We start from the raw sequence: 17299 nt of genomic DNA, 5'->3' as shown, positions 1-17299 counted from the left end.
TCAATCATACATTTATTGACCAAATATTATCCCAGAAACCTGAAATGTTTAATGTAGCATTCAAATGTGATTTACTTTAAAGAAAAAATTGTGCATTTGATTTTGGTTCAGCAACCATTACTTCGTTGTAATTTTCACTAAACTTTATTGCACTATAACAGTTTATGGAAACAGTTTATGTTATTGTGGAAAAATCTAACAACTAGGAAACTATTATCAAATATAAATATGTTTAATCACTAGTGTCATTTAAATCAAGATAACATGACAATTTTATAAATGGAAAAATACTCCAAGATATTTTTTACAAAGTACAAAACAACTCATCAAATTCTAAGTCATTTGAAAAGTGCCAAATGAGAAATCAGTCTTAACTTAAAAAGTTAATGAAAAATCTCATTTGACAATAATACATATTAAATTATTTAAATATTTGGCCAAATTTTAAAAATTCACTTGCTATCAGTGGAGTTGCATAAAAATGGAATGGCTGCCTTTTAAGAAATTTGGTTCCACATACTCAAAAATGTCCAAAGAAAAGAATATAATTGCCCATTACAGAATTTTGTAGAGAAGATCATTATTACCTACTTGAGTTGTGGCTGAAGTTCCCCACTGGCACTAATTTTTTATTATTCAAAAATAAGACAGGGGTAATTTTTCTTTTCTTTTTCTTTCTTTTTTTATTATATTTTGGTTCAATATTTTTAGATTTGTAAGGAAATAGTGTCATCTTGGATCATGCAAATGTATAAAATATATCAAATCATTAATTCACTTTTCTTTTAAATAAATAGTACTGTTACAGAATGGACCTGGGGAGGGAGGGAAGATATACTATTACCAAATGGATCCCCCTTTCTCCCAGGGTCCCCCTGTACTAGATTGGCCTTGCACACTGGCAGGGAATTATAGCTCTCAATGCCAGAGGTTGATGAAAAGGAAAGGAACTATCTATTCAAAAGTTATACAGACTTAGAGTAAGGACTTAATGTCTTCATTAAAATCCCAAAGTCCCTTAAAACACACACAAATGCACACAGTTCCTCCTTCCCCCTTTTGCCTAGCCAGGGTACAATATCTCAGGAGCAGAAATAGAAGTCTGTGGCTCAGGCAGCCTCTGGTTCTTCCCAGCAATCCATGCTCAGCCAGCAGGCCTCCCAAGGATTCCCAGAACCATCAGCTGTGTCGTCAATGTGATCTCCAGTTCATAATCCCAAACCACGTGGTACCTTTTCATGACCCACCAGTGAACGTCCTTTCACCTGTTTCCTTTTCTACAAGGTCCCTCCCACTTCTTCAGCCATGTGGCAAAGGGAGCACCTAAAGCCACGTGGCTGCAACCCTGGCCAAAGCCCTGTGATTCTGACCTGCCTGGCTGTGGGGCCTGGGTTTAAATTTCCATGCAAATCTTTCTCTCCATCCCCATTTCCGATTCCTCCCACAATCAACTACAACTGCCAGCATTCCTGTGTTTTTCCAGCTTTTCTGGGCTGCCAGACTAAGTATGGGTAGACTATAAGAACAAGTGGCTGCCTACTATATCAATTTTATTCCTAATATCTCAAAATAAGAAACAATCAAATGTCCATCAAAAGGTGAAAGACAAAAGACACTGACATGAATTCATTTAGAGTAATGTTTGGCAAATTACTGCCAAATGGACAAGTCTGGCCAGAGCCTTGATTATGCGTATGTAATTTGGGAGCACCATGGTCTTCACAATTTTATGTAGTATAAAATGTTTTAAAAAGATGATTATGTAATAGAGACTAGTGAGTAGCCAGCAAAACCTAACGTATTTACTATATGGCTTTTTACAGAATAAAATATCAATGGTCTTTGAATTACAGGATAATTATTCAGCAATAACAATAATTTAATGAAACATGCAGCAATGTAAATATATACCAAATAAACATTAATTTGCTCAAAAGACACCAGGCACAAAAGATTCATTGTTTGGTTCAATTTATTTGAAGTTCTAGAATGAGCAAAAAATATAAGTGAACTTAATATCAACAAAATTTGATTTCACTGACAACACATCCCTCCCAACATGACCTGCTGAAAAAGAAAACAATGTTACTTAGACAATATTAATGTCAAAAATGTATAGTCAAAATTTATTGGCAGGGAGACATCAGAAAACATAAGTTTAGGAGCATTCTACAGAGAAACACTGGCTTCAAAAATATCAGTGTCCTGAAAGACAAATAACACCTCAGGAATTATCTAAGTTTAAAAGAGACTAAAGAATCAAGATAACTAAATGCAACGTGTGGTCAGAAGAAAATGCTGTAAAGGATATTACTGGATGGTAGTTTATATAAGAAATTAGCTATGTTTCTGAGGCAAATTTAATATATTTTAAAGTATATTAAAGCTCAGAGATTATTTTTAAAACATTAGCCTTTAAAACAATGACCTACAATCACTACAAAGTTTATTGAAAAAAATTATATAAAATTCTTTATTTGAATGGGACTAAACTCAATCCACATTATAGAACTGTGAGTTAGATATTATATTCTTGATTTTTTTTAACTCAGATTGAGTTGCTATGGCTCCTCCTACTATCTAGTAGCAGAAGGCCAGATTTATGATTTGCTGTTTCTCTCTTCCTTTTACAAGTCTTGTCTCAGGATTTAGGTTTCAGTATCTTAGGGCCTGCTATGTTCTCTGAAAGATAAGTCTAAACCACATAACTTTGAGCTTTTCCATGTTAGGTAATTTTGCTGAATTGTCATTCTGATCCTTTCCTTTATTGGGTCAGCAGGAAGTCCTAAGATCAAAAGAGATAAAGAAAATACTACTTGTAACTGGTAAGTGACCACAGGCAGGCAGGCCAGGCCTGGCTTGTCCTTGTCCTCAGTTTGATTCCTCACCTCTGGGACCTAAAGAGTGAATAGAATTAAAACAAACCGTACAAAAAGATGAGTTAATCACTGGAAGATAATATTCCTTTGAAGAGGTGTGATTACCTCCCTTCACCCAAAGAATCTGTTGCCTGGATGTTATTCTTTACACTCAGAGTCTCATAAATAAACAAGGAAAACTGTTGTAGTACACACGTACCTGTGACATCAACAGCTATTACCCTGTTCCTATCAGCAAAGATTCATTAAGTGCTTGTTAATACCAAACACTTGGGATAGCAAGTTAAAGTTACAGTTCCTCCAGTGACAATCTATTTGATATTATTTATCTAGAAATTATAATGCATTAAAATTACTATCTTAATTTATTCTCAGGTTTGGATTTCTGATAATGATGTATGGATCCCAAGAACACCCAAAAGTATTGAGAATACAATATTATGAACAATAGACAGCCACTTTCACAGTAGTTTTGGGCATTCATCTGTCTAGTATCAGGACTCTGGTCCAGATGAAACCCTACTGGCCCTTCAAGCTCTCTGATACTCGCTGCCAGGGATGTACAACCACCTCCCAGCTAATCTCCAATTATGTGTTTGGTGTAGCTGTAGAATGAAGAGAAGATAATTGAGATCACTCATGTGCCTTCCAGGTAAATATTTGTGGACCAATATGTCTAGCATGGGACTCTTTAAAGTGTTCCAGGTAACAACAGGTAATGTTTTGACATATGAGAAATCAGGTGTTAAAGGTAGTATTTAAAGCTGAGAGAAAAAGCCATCTAAAAGTGAAGTTCTTTGTAAACCCTTCTGCTCTGAAAATGCATGAAATAGCTCAAGATGTGATTAAAAATGGCAAGTAAATATCTTGCAAAAGTATTTTAATTAACCTTCGGTACTCCCAAATAAAAAGGTAGATTAATGAAGGAAATTAGAAATGATGTTAATAAATAAATGTATGGGTAGACTGGGAACAAGAAATAATATCTCTTTTCCCATTAGTTAATCTTGCATCAGGATGATAAATTTTTTCTCAACAGTCCATCAGTTGATTTATTTTAGAAACAATGCATAAAGCCATAGAATTTGCTATGTCTTTTTATTTGCAATAATTAATTCTTTGTTTCAAATAAAAAGTATTTGAGGCTCCTAAGGCTTGATACCTTACCACATTATCTCGTATCTCAGTAAGTACTTAAACTCTAATTTAAGAAGCAAAGATAAAGAAAATAAGATGCAATATAAACCTATCCACCCAAAGTTAAAAGCATCTACTTGAAATGGAGCTCAAAACTCTACTGAATAATTTTCCTGGGAATGAATGGTCTTAGGAACATAAATTGCATGGAAAGTCAACAATAGAGAATATCCGAAAGGGGCTTAGATATTGCAAAAGAAAATTTATTAAGAGTTAGCTAGTATGTGGCTAAAACCTTTCCTTGACTATGACTCTTCTAAATCATTCATGGCAACATTGCTAATAGATGGTGTATATTGTCATATCCTAAGATAAGATAGAATGATTTATATCCAGGAAACAGCTGTTTTGAGATAGTGCTTGATTTTCATTATTTATTAGTACTTCTTTCCAAAGTTTCACACATCTTAATCAATTGATTTATGTTTGGTAGTGATCTCACTAATATCTAGATAAGTTAATAAACATTTTGGAAGTGTTCTTTCTTTTGATACTCAATTTAATAGAAAAGAATTTCCCAAACCTATCATTCAGATATGTCAGACTCCACAGAAGTAATGTGTCAAATACAAGATATCAAGTATTGTACTTCATTGAGAGTGTTGTTCTATGACAAATCCTCTTTAATTTATGAAACAGTTTTACAGGAATATACACATGTCCTGTCCACTCTACATTGCAACATGACATTTTTAGTTTAGTTTCTTTCCTTCAGTTACACATTCAACTTGCTCTAAAGTTAGCCGTTAAGCACAGTTCATTGGTCAGTCAGAGCAACTGGATAAATTAGGTGGGATTATGCTCATCATCATACACAAGTATCCTTCTATTTTTAATTATATATTTTATCAATTATGCTATTACAATTGTCCTGATTTCCCCTTGGCCCCCATCTACCCAGCGCCCCACCAGTCCCTGAGGCCTTCCCCCCACCATTGTTCCTGTCCATGAGTCATGTGTATAAGTTCTTTGGCTACTCTATTTCCTGTACCATATTTGACTGCCCCAAGGCTATTTGTCAAGAAGGACACCTATTTGTCCTTCTTAATCCCCTCACTTCTTCACCAATTCTCCCAAACCCCCTTCCCATCTGGCAACCATCAAAACACTTTCTGTATCTATGATTCTGTCTCTGTTTTTCTTGTTTGCTTAGTTTGTTTTTTAGATTCAGTTGTTGACAGATATGTATTTTTTGTCATTTTATTGTTCCTAGTTTGGACCTTCTTCTTTTTCTTAAATAAGTTCTTTTAACCTTTCATATAATAATGATCTGGTGATGATACACTCCTTTAGTTTTTCTTGTCTGGGAAGTTGTTTCTCTGCCCTTCAATTCTGAGTAACGGCTTTACTGGGTAGTGCAAAGTGGGCTGTAGGTCCCTACTTTTCATGACTTTGAGTATTTCTTACTAATCTTTTCTACCCTGCCAAGTTTCTGTTGAGAAATCATCTGATAATGTTATGGGAACTCCCCCATAGGCAACTAACTTCTTTTCCCTTGCTCCTTTTAATATTCTATCTTTATCTCTAACCTTTGGCTTTTTAATTATGATGTGTCTTGGGGTGGGCCTCTTTGCATCCATCTTATTTGGGACTCAGCTTCCTAGACTTGCATGTCTATTTCCTTCACCAAATTAGGGAAGTTTTCTTTAATTGTCTTTTCAAATAAATTTCCATTTCTCTGCTATTTCTCTTCTCCTGGCACTGCTATAATGCAAATTTTGGGCCTCTTGAAGTTGTCTCAGAGGCTGCTTTACTATTCTCATTGTTTTAGATCCTTTTTTCCCCCTTATTGTTCTGGTTGGTTGTTTTTTGCTTCCTTATGATCCAAATCATTGATCTGATTCTTGGCTACACCCACTCTACTGTTGTTTCAATTATTATATCCTTCATTTCTGATCTTTCTTATGCTATTGAGGTCCTCGCTAATTTTCTTGAGCATCCTTAAAAACAGTGTTTTGAACTCTAAGTCCAAAAGATTGCATATTTCCATTTCATTTACCTCTTTTTCTAGAGTTTTGATCTTTTCTTTCATTTGGGCCATGCTTCTTTGTCTCCTTGTTTTGGCAACCTCCCTGTGTTTGTTTCTATGTATTAGGTAGAAGTTCTTTGACTCCGTGTCCTGGTAGTGTGGCCTAATGTAGTATGTGTCCTATAGGGTCCAGTGGCATAGACACCCTATCACTGTAACTGGGTACTCGAGGTGTGCCCTTTGTGTGAGCTCACCTTCTTCTTGTAGTTGAGCCTTGGTTGCTATTGGCAGATCAATAGCAGGGATTTACCCAGGCCAGTAAGTTGCAAGGACTTGCTGTGACCACTGACCATCAACCTTCACCAGTGTGGAGGATCAGGTGTGCAAGGGCAGGGTGGTAGTGCTACAATGTGGCTTCTAGCTGTCCACTGGGTGCACTGGCCCTTGGGTTTCCCAGGTGATATAGGCCAAGGTCAGCCCCTACTTGTGTTTTGCCCAAGGCCACCCTGTCTGAGCTATAAAGCAACATGACAAGGCTGCTATTTGTGCTGGGCTTGGAGATTCCCAGGTGAAGCAAAGCTGTGAATCTAGGCTGGTTGCTGCTAGCGCTGAGCTTGAGACTCACTAAGGCCAGCTGTTGTTTGTTTGATAGGATTTAGGAAGTTGTGAAATATGAGCCAGGACCAGCCATTCGTGTGGAAAATCAGTTTCAGTGGGTCTGTAATTTGGGTGGGGCAGAGTATCTGGGGATCTCCAAGGTGGGTCAAACATTGTTAACCAGATGGATGGAGTCTCAGATATTGCACCAGCTTGCTGGTTCTGTGGCTCTGTGGCTCTGTGCAGGGAGAGCTTAGAAAAGGGACAATGGCCTCTGCTCACCTTGATGCCAAACACTTCAGTTTCTCTCTGTATGCCACTGGTGCCTTTTCAGATACTACCTCAGTGCTGGAGCTCAGAGGGAGTTAGTCTGAGTAGGTGAGTCTGTATGTGAGTCCTTTAAGAGGAACTGCTTGTGGCTCCACCAGCTTCTTCCATTCACTCAATCACTTCTGGTTTATGCAGCGGGAAGTCATGAGGATTTATCTTCCTGGCACTGCAACCCTGGGCTGAGGGCGCATGGTGTCAGGCCAGAACTCCTCACTCCCAGATACCCCTCTCAAATTTTTATCCACCACATATGGATGAGGGACCATCCTGTTCCTTGTCCGTATCCCTCCTGCCAGTCTCTATGAATGTGTTTTCTTTAATTCCATAATTGTCAGACTTCCATTTAACTTGGTTTCTGACAGTTCTAAGTGATGGTTGTTCTATATTTTCGTTGTAATTTTGATGTGGTTGTGTGAAAAGGTGATCCATGTCTGCCTGTGCAACATCTTGATCAGAGATTCAAGAATTGCTTTAAATGATGATGTCCCTTACTGTACAAACAATATTACATATAATTTAATTTTCTTTGGGTGGGAGGAGTGGGATGACATGACTCAGATAAAGAAAGAGACATTTAGAAAAGCACTTATGAGGAACCTAGGGCTGCCTGTAATGCCAGATTTGTAAATAACATCTCACATCCTATTTTCACAATTATGAAAATAAATGGGTCCTGAAAACATAAACAAACTGAATAGCAAGCAAAGTACAAGAAATCTCACAGAGAACTTGAAAAGAGTATGTAATATGCAGTTTGTAGATTCAGAGATCAGAAGTTACAGAGTATGAATGTTTTTACTTGACTCAGAATTCATTTAAGCATTAACAGTATTTAGTAATATGCCAATGTTTTTGTAATAACTCATATATCTTCCCGTATTATTAGAAAAAAATCACTAAAACAATTTCATATAATACATAATATCTAGTCTCTGGTCCTTGCCCAGTTCTCTGTCCAAATCATCAGTGGCCAGTCTCTATTTATCTTCTTTCTTCTTAGTGACTGAATAGAAAATATAGCCATATGTCCTTCTATTGCAGATTGAAACTTTGATCAAACTGTTGGAAAGCTTTACTAACTGCAGCTAGCAGTTAACACAGACACTGTGAGTCTTTCTTGGTATGTGGTTTCTACTCTAACCAGGGTGTGAAGTCGATAAACTCTGCTGGCTTAAATGACTGGACCTGCTCTTCATTCAAGGAGTGACCTTCTAGATTGCTCAATTATGGTAACATTGTGTTTGTGAATAATCAGAATCCCAAATACTGGCTTAATCAAATAATGGGTTTATTTTTCTTACTTAACAGAAAGTTAGGAAAAGGGGAGTCGAGAGATAGTACAGTGACTGCATAATGCCCTCAGGGATCTAGGCGTCTTCTTGTGCATGCTACAGCATCATGCCATAAGCCGCTTTTCCTCAAGTTCACAATAGGGCTGCTGCTCCTCCAGCCATCAGAACTCTTTGGGGTAGAAGGAGCTAAAAGGTAAAGGGGCAAAAAATAAAAATAAATAATTAAAAATAAAAAATAAGTCAGCAGTGTTGGCCCATTTAAAAAAATTATGAAACCTTCAACCAAAAATTTGTTTCCTGTTATTTCTCTTTGGCCAAAATTATGTCGTGTGGTTTCTTTTAGATGAAAACCAGTTTGGGACAGTGAAATCCTTTATTGAAAATATTACTAAATCTGTAATCTCTGCTAATTGAATATTGAATCTACTAAGCTGATTTTTGGCCATTCTAAGGATTATTCAACAAAATGGCCTTTTATGGATAATTTTTTGTATTTCTTCCAGAGATTTCATTTAGACAAAGTGGTCAGTCCTAATCTTTGTTTTAAAGTAACAGTTGTTGTGTTCCATTTGTGGTCAGTCCTAATCTTTGTTTTAAAATAACAGTTGTTGTGTTCCATTTGGGATCCTATTCTTTTTTTTTTTTTACTTTTTATTTATTTATTTATCTTTAGAGGGGAAGGGAAGGAAAGAGGGAGAGAAATATCAATGTATGGTTGCCTCTCATGTGTACCCTGCTGGGAACTGGCCTGCAACCCAGGCATGTGCCCTGACTGGGAATCCAACTGTGATCCTTCGGTTCGCAGGCCCGTGCTCAATCCACTGAGCTACACCAGCCAGGGCCAGGATCCTATTCTTAAAAGAATATCACTGTCAAGAAAATTAAGGCACTGGGTTCTAATGGCACCTTTAATCTGATCTTTGCTAGTGCTGTATTCAATGAATAATTCTTAATAGAATAGTTCATGGGAAAGTATTCCAGCCACAATCTAACCAACTCTATGGCTGCTACTTATTGCACCTTCTTATAGATATTGTTTGGTGTTTAAAAGCGATGTTTGCACCTATGCAAACTATACATTATGTAAATTTACATGCATGATTGTTGTGATTCTCGAGCCCATTAGACCTCTCTTCCCTTAGCAAAGAAACTTGCTTCTCTCTCTGCTAGTGAAATGGATAGTTCCAATCTGATATTACCATTTGTTTTCAAAATCGGCAAAGAGTGACAAAAACAAGTCAATGTTCCAAATTTTTCTTGTTTTCCCAGTACATGGTCACCATGTGATCTATGTCATGAAAAACTGGGTATGCAATTTGTCCAAAGTTTGCTAGCATGAAACAAGGGTCTCCAGCACTCTTGATGCCAATGTCTATGTCCTCACCACCCATCCTCTTCAGCAGTGGCAATTCTATATTGTAAGTTCTGTTACTTGTAGAACCCTACTTCTAAGTCCTCATTCTGTACCAGGTAGGAATACGTTAAGATTTGAGCAACAGAAAATTTAACAAACAAAAACTTTAATAACTCAGGGGTTTATTGCTTTCACTTAAGATGTCAAGATATGGGCAGATATACTGATTTCACAATAATATTATAAACCAATGTTTCATCTCCTTTTTCTTCTGCATTACTATTATCACTTGGCTTTTCTACATTATACTTGTCATAGTTCCACTATATCTTCTGCTATCATGTTTGACTTGACACCAGATATCAGGTAGAAAGAGATACAGCAGTAGCGTGGAAAGTCAAAGGTAGCATATGAACAGAGACCATGTCAAACCATTTTCCATAAATTTTATCCAGCAATTCTTGTTTATAATGTAATGGCTGGAATTATAATATGGCTCCTAAAAAGGGAAGAAACTTTAGAAAGGTGAGAATTCTTCAATATATACATAGCAAACCGGTGGAGAAAGGAAGACTGAGTAAATTTGGTATTTCATTTTTAATCTGTGTTAACACATTATTTGTGGTCCTCCACTCCATCATATCTAATGCTGCCCCTCTCTTTTTGCACATATACACAAAGCCAGACCCTTTATTACCTTAAATTAAAATTAGGAATACTGAAATAACTTGTAGTCATAACTTTAAAAATTAAACTTAACTCAGTCTCAAAAGAAATGAGATTTATAAAAATAATATGTATTTAATTTTGCACATTTATAAAAACTGTAGAAGCCACAATAAAGTAGTCAGATGTTTATCTTTATGTATGGAATCATATCGGGTTTAAGGGCCTCAAATACAGATGTCCAGAGTCAGTTGCAAATCAGTTTCACTGCTATATTGGTGACAGACAAAACACGCAGCATTTCCATCAGCAATGTGGTTTTCTTTTTTTTTTCAAAAAAAATATTTTATTGTTGTTCAATTACAGTTGTCTGCATTTACTACCCACCATTCCCCGCTCCCCACACCAGTCAAACTCACCTCCCTCTCTGATTCCACCCCACCTTGGCTTTGTGCATGTGTCATTTATTTTCTTTTAATTTTTTAAATTTAATTCTTGTTCAAGTACAGCTTTCTGTCTTATATTCCCAGCTCTGCCCGTCCCCCGCTCCGTGCTCCCCACCTCCCTCCCATTTCCGCCCCCCACCCTTAGTTATTGTCCATGTGTCCTTTATACTTGTTCATGTGAGTCCTTCCCCTTTTCCCCTATGATTCTCTCCCCTCTCCCCTCTGGACTCTGTCAGCCTGTTCTGTATTTGAGTGTCTTTGGTCATATTTTGCTTGCTTGTTTGTTTTGTTGTTTAGATTCCTGTTAACGGTGATATCATATGGTATTTGTCTTTCACTGCAATGTGGTTTTCTAAATTGGGAATGTCTCTGACTGTTGTTTACAACAAATTAAAGTGCAATCTCTACTGATTTGTATACACTGGAGTACTTTAATGTAAAAATGTCATGGATAGTAAACCTGAGGGGGGAGAAATCTTTTGTTTATAAGTATAATGGAGTTGAACTTTACATTCAGATCATTTTAAACACGTACTCTCCTAAAATGAATATCCTGGGGAAATTTTGAAACTTCTCCTAAGTAAGGATGGCTATTCTCCATTTTTTTGGTGTGTGTGTAGCGGGGGAGACTGTCCTGCACATCGCCACTTGTCTAATATCCCAGTCTTTATACAGCACACACCAGTGATACGCCGCAATCTTTGAAATAACTGAAAATACTTCAAAAATGTTTCCTATGAAGCCAAACAACCCTTCTCAAGAACTACTGGCTAATACATCTTTTTCTTTTACAAGGAAAGAGAGGTGTTTTTAGTACTTGTTTTTTCATTTGTTGTAGCTCAGTTGAACAGCCTCAAGAATGCTGTGATCTAGGCCATGTGTTTTCCCAAGTGAAATCGTTGAGAGTCACACCAAACACTTGCGGTTCTTCAAATGGATTGCGTCTTCACACTCCCTTGTGATACCGTAAATCCTTCTTCCTCTCTTAGCAAAGCCTCTGTATTTTCCTATTCTGCACAAACCAGCTCCTTTATAGAAAAAAAAAAAGCAGAGAATCCTCCATTCAATTTCCCTGCACTGATTATCAGAATTATCCCACTTATCAGGCAAATTGCTTGACTTCTTTGAAGCTGAGGTTTTTAATTCAAGGGAAAAGGATTACAGTTGTAGCTATAACATATGGTTGATTGTTATGACTTTAAAGTGGATGATATGTTTAAAGTGTTAGCACTGTACTCACAATCAACTATGTTTCCCATAAATGTCTACTCTAATTATTATCACTACTATTACATCCAAACACATGGTACTATTAGCTCTTAAGGTTTTTTTGCAAAGCTCTCTTCCTCTTCTAGCTATAAACCTTTGAAGATCTTCATTTCTCCACCAAGTATATATTTAGCAAAGTGTACAGCTGAAGCTGGGCATTCAATAAATGTCTTTTGAAGAAATACTACATTAATTCTTTACTAATTCATAACTCAAATTCACTTTTCCACAATATATGTAGAAGTCCAGGGTTAAAGCTAACTAGTCTAATTTAATATTTTTTCATCACAGTATTATCATCCCAGTAACTAAGACAGAAATATTTCAGGAATACACCACATGTTTTCTTTAACAGAAAAACCCAACACAAATAAACCATCCTCAACTTTTCCTAAAATGTCATGGTGCAAAAACTACATTATTCCACAAGCTCAACAGAAGTCTAAGAAAAGAAAGGAGACTACTTGGTGCAGCAATGAGTTTTGAAATAACTGAGTTAAATTAAATTAAATGTAATTGAACACACCTAATTATTGCTGGACTTTGGAGAGCTTTATTTGATAAACAGTATTGTGAGTTCCAAGAAAGAGACATTAAGATATGTATTTTCCATTTTTAAACTAAAAAACAATTATGTACTTTGTTTATTGTATTAGTTAGCTTTAAATGCCATTATAATCATAGACCACAGACTATATTAAACAGACATTTATTTTCTCATAGTTCTGGAGGTTGGAAATCTGACATAAAGGTGCCCACAAGTTTGGTTTGTGAGGCCTCTTTTCCAGGAATGCTCATGGCCAATGCTTCCTACTCTCTGTGCTCACACGTGGCTTTCTCCTTTGTGGAAGAGATAGAGATAGAGAGATAGAGATAGATAGAGATAGAGATGATAGAGATGGAGATGGAGAGATAGAGAAAGAGAGAGAGAGACCTGGTGTAGTTTTTTCTTATAAGGACACCAATCTTCTTGGATGAGAACCCACCCTTATGTCCTCATTGAACCATAATTACTTCCTAAAGGCTCTATCCCAAAATATGTCATACTGGAGATTAGGGCTTCAATATCTGATTATGGGAGGGACACAGATTCGGTCCATAGCAGGGTCTCATTTAGAGCACCTTCATTTTTGATTAATGTAGATGTGAGAACTTAATGATGGCTGCTAAACAGCATGTAGTTTTAAGAGTGTATTAAATAAGACTTGCCACATTTTAGTTAAAGCCCTGCAAGAGAATGAAATTTCAAAAGATATTTACAAAAATCTCTCTCTTTTCATGTGTTCTTATACTGAAACCTTGCTGTTCCTCCCATTGAGAGTTCAGCTTGCGTCCCGTAACCTTACAGCTGGGTGGACTCTGTGACAGCCCCAACCAATAAAGTATGACATAAGTAATGTCATGCAATTTCTGAAGCTGATATATAGCTACTGACTGACTCCCTTGGAGTGCTGGTCCTGAAAGTTCATTCTATATGAAAGCACCTGAGGCTGCCACGCTGTGAAGAAGCCCAGACTAGTGAATGTGGAGAGACCTCAGGAAAGGGCCTGGACTACATGAAAAGAGAGACATGCCTAACCAGCATCTGGCTGCTCCGGCCCCCTGGTGTTTCATATCCAGCCACTCTCTCACTGTAACCACACAATAATAGAAATAGAACTGCTCATCTGAGCTCCTTCCTAATTTCTAACCTACAAACGCATAAATGACAATAAAGTGATTATTACATGTTAAGCCACTAAATGTTGGACTGGTTGGTTATATAACAATTACTAAATAAAAAATGACTTAGTATAAACATGCAACATTGATTTGGGATCAATGTCAATGAGAAACTGGAACACAGGACAGTGTTTGCAGAAACAAAGACCCTAGATGTGACTCTTAGTAAAGATGTAAGAGACAGTATAAAAAAAATGGTAGTGGAGACTAAAGAATACAGTATTCTTGTCATGTGATAGTGAAAAGTTGGCAGTGAGCTGACAAATAGGAAGTGTGCCTAATGAAATCACTGATCTAGCTGGAAACTTTCCTGATACACTGTGAAAGATACCAGTTGATAACAGATTGACAATAACTTGTGAATGAGTAATGAAAACAAAAGTGGAACATGAGATTAAAAAAAGATATATTTTAATGAAGTCTTGTGGCTTAAAGTTGCCATAAGAGGGCTTCAAAATACAAAACAAATGATAGTGTGAAATCTGCTGTTTAATTTGAAAAAAAAGAGAAAAATATACATGTATTACAAAACCAGAAAACCATGAAAACATTTCAAAATTTACATATATTTTTATTAAATTTTCAGAGAAAAAATACCCTGTATGAAACAAATTTAAGAAAAGTGGATTTCTACTTTGAAATGTACACAAGTTTTCAGCATAAAACAGAGACATGAACACGGGCAGTGGAAACTAAAGACTCTTCTAAAATAGCTGATGACTGCAAGAACATTTTTGGAAAAGACAGAGTTGAAATTGTCAGAGATTGTTAAAATGTACACATGGAAAACTCATAAAATTATTTAAAATTTATGTCAAATAAGAAGTTCCTATAAACTCAGAGTGAAATGAGCCCATGTCTTTTCTATCTTACTTATGCTAAAGATAGATCTTTTTCTCGAGGAAAGTTGTAAGCCGTCGACCCGACAAATATTAAGAAGACTAAACCCCGAGATTTTAATGCTTAACTGGTAGAAAATATAAAACTAACTCTTCAAAGATATATTAATCAAATGCTTCCAATAAAAGAACCTCAAAAACAAAATACCTCTATTGTGCCCCCCACACTAAAAGATATAGAGTCCTCTGTGATCAAGCAGAAGTGTGCCAATCTCTTTTTTACCTCCTTATAATGAAAGACATGGGTCAGTATCCAAAGATGGGCCTCGTCCTGATCCTGAAGGGCCAGCGAGATGCACAGTAGCAGATCTATTATGATTTTAGGACACAAGGCAGTTATATCTATGAATGCAAGACAATTTTGCTCTTTACAGTAAGGGATGAATCAGGTTATGGTAAAGCCTTCAGGCCCTTGACACATTTGCTCTCAACTCACCCTTGGAATGATTAGTTCTGACCATTTGATTGTATTTTTTACCATCTTCTCAAATATAGCAATTATAGGCTTCCCACCACTTGTGCCTTCTATCGGAGTCGAACATTACATTTTGAAGAATATCATCTGGTTTTCCTATTCAATAAAAGATGTGCTTTCTAATCTTTAAAACAAGATTCATTAAACTTTCACTTGATATTTAACTCAAAATTTTGTGGTATATAATATAAATACAAATGACTTTGTTTTAGGCAGAATCCTTCTGTAGATTTATCTGTATGTTTAATTTCTTATATTATTACATAATATGTGTGTGTTTAGACCTCTAAATGACATCTGCTCTTAAAATATTTCTAAGTCTAGAATTATTATCTATAGGTAATAACTATTATTATCTTCTAAGTGTGTTATCATCTATAGGAACAATGTTGTACATAGATCTCAAGAACTTATCTGTCTTGCATAACTAAGGTTTTATACATGTTAATTAACAGCCCCCTGTTTCCTCCTTCCCCCAGCTCCTGGTAACCAATATTCTGTTTGCTGCTTTCATGAATTTCATTATTTTAGATATGTCATATAAGTGAATCTTACAGTATTTGCCTTACTGTTACTGGTTAAGCCCTCTATATTTCTGACAGTTAAATAATACCTAGATTATATGTCTGGACTTTATTTGTCTAGCTAATATACTAATCATTTTGTTTTAACATTTACATTTGGTACATTACTTCCTTCCCTTGTCTTAAAAAAGTGCATCTGTTTTCTGAACCAGTCACTGTAAAAGTCAGTGTACAAAATCTCCAATAGTAAAATGGCAGACAAAAAAAGCAATGAACGCTTAATAACTTCATTTAAATGTTTAGGGGGAAGAACCTTGAAGACCCGGTATGTGAGTTCTCTTGTTCTCTTCACAGAGATTTTCATCCACATAATCATTAAATGCTCTGTTAAACTGCTCCAGTTCACATGTTCCTCGTTTGTTGGTGCTTCATATCCCAGGATATGTGCTAAGCTGCTGTCACTGTGTGGCCAAGTTGTTAGATAAATTGGTCCGTAACCACTAAGACACCTAAGGGAATTTAAGTCTTAAAGCTTTACTCAGTCATGTGCAGAAGAAAGATCATAAAAAGGCTCCAAAGTTTGAATACGTAGCTTTGAAAATCATCTTGTTAGGTGGGTTAGCATTGCCATCCATGACTTAGCCTTTTTCTGTCTCATGTTTTCACACTAAAATAAATAAACAAAAGCAGGTTCATCCAAAAAGTTCTGCTGTCATTAAATTTAAACTTTTAAAATCAAATTTAATTCTACATGTTCTTTAAGGAAATAAACATACACAACACTATGATTCTCTTTTATCATTTTAATCAGATATATTTACATAGACAATAGCAAAATTATTATTTGGTAGAATATATAAAGTAAAAAAACAGGGGCATAATGTATGGAAGATAGCATAATACTGACTCTTTGCTAAGAAATAAATTTTCTTCTTTTATACATTAAATGTAAAATGCTTTGCTTACTATATTTTAGTGATATTTTCTTTTGTCTTTTTTGTTTAGTTTGTTTACTCACATGAAATCAGCTAGAATTTAGTGCTTCTTAAAATAAAAGGTAGTAATGTGATAACTTCTCTTAATTCTCATCCAGTGGAATATTCAAATTACTTATACTTGTACCTACTGTAGGAGTCATATAACATTAGCCCACAAAGATGTCAGTTGTAATTACTACTGTCTCTTGGATACAAGATTGATCCTGCGAGTATGAATTCTCTGGAGTAAAAGTATATTTGCTTAGATCTATATATAACATGCAAGCTTCTCAGGGAGAAAAAAATGTGATTGTTTATATAGTATCTATATCAGTGTTAGTACTGGATAAAAGAAATCTCTTAGAAATTCCAGCAGAAGAGTATGGAATATAATAAAATAGCTACTTACAAACAGTCAAAAGACCTGAAAAAGTGAAGTGTAGGGTAGGTAACCTCTAGCTCTTTGATGTCTCATTCATATCCTTGCAAACCACAGCAAATCACCACTAACGGTCAGAGCTGTTGCGAAGAGCTCTGCACAGAAACATCCCAGTTTCCTTCAGTACTTTGTACCCGCCTGTGTCTTCTTTCCATGCCTTGCTGTGGAGGGAGGAAGCTGCTTCTTCCTTCAGCCCTCCACATCTCATGCAAGATCCCCCTCTGAGATAATCTAACCCAAAATCAGTCTGGCAGAGGAGTCTTG

This window comes from Sturnira hondurensis, unplaced genomic scaffold, assembly GCF_014824575.4.
Source record: "Sturnira hondurensis isolate 20B ecotype Veracruz unplaced genomic scaffold, ASM1482457v3 Scaffold0014302, whole genome shotgun sequence".
NCBI classification, from domain to species: domain Eukaryota; kingdom Metazoa; phylum Chordata; class Mammalia; order Chiroptera; family Phyllostomidae; genus Sturnira; species Sturnira hondurensis.
This window is presented reverse-complemented; position numbering follows the sequence as displayed.